Here is a 388-nt window from a genome sequence, read left to right as displayed (position 1 = left end):
TTTACATCTTCCATCGTGACTTGAAAGTAAACGTCATTTTCCGATAAACAACTAGGTTTAGCTTCGCCCCCACAACGTCGAACGAATCCAAATAACTTGTGTCACTAACACCATTCTTGACCTCATTTTCGGTCAGCCACGCGTTGCTTCTCTTTGCGAGATATAGCTCCAATTTGCTGGCAGCAAAATATATACCTGCTCCTTCTTAATATCCTTATTTAGTGGTCCACCGACTGGCTAGCGTCGATATCCACAGAGAACGCGTTTCTTTTCACACCGACGATCGTGCAGAAAAGCGTCACATGATTTTCCTTGCTGATGCCCTTTCAAATCGTTCTCCCTCAAATGGGTGCCACCCCAATCAATGAGATTATTGGGTGAAAAATAT

This window comes from Plasmopara halstedii, assembly GCF_900000015.1.
Source record: "Plasmopara halstedii genome assembly, contig: Scaffold_2904, whole genome shotgun sequence".
Taxonomy (NCBI): Eukaryota; Oomycota; class Peronosporomycetes; order Peronosporales; family Peronosporaceae; genus Plasmopara; species Plasmopara halstedii.
This window is presented reverse-complemented; position numbering follows the sequence as displayed.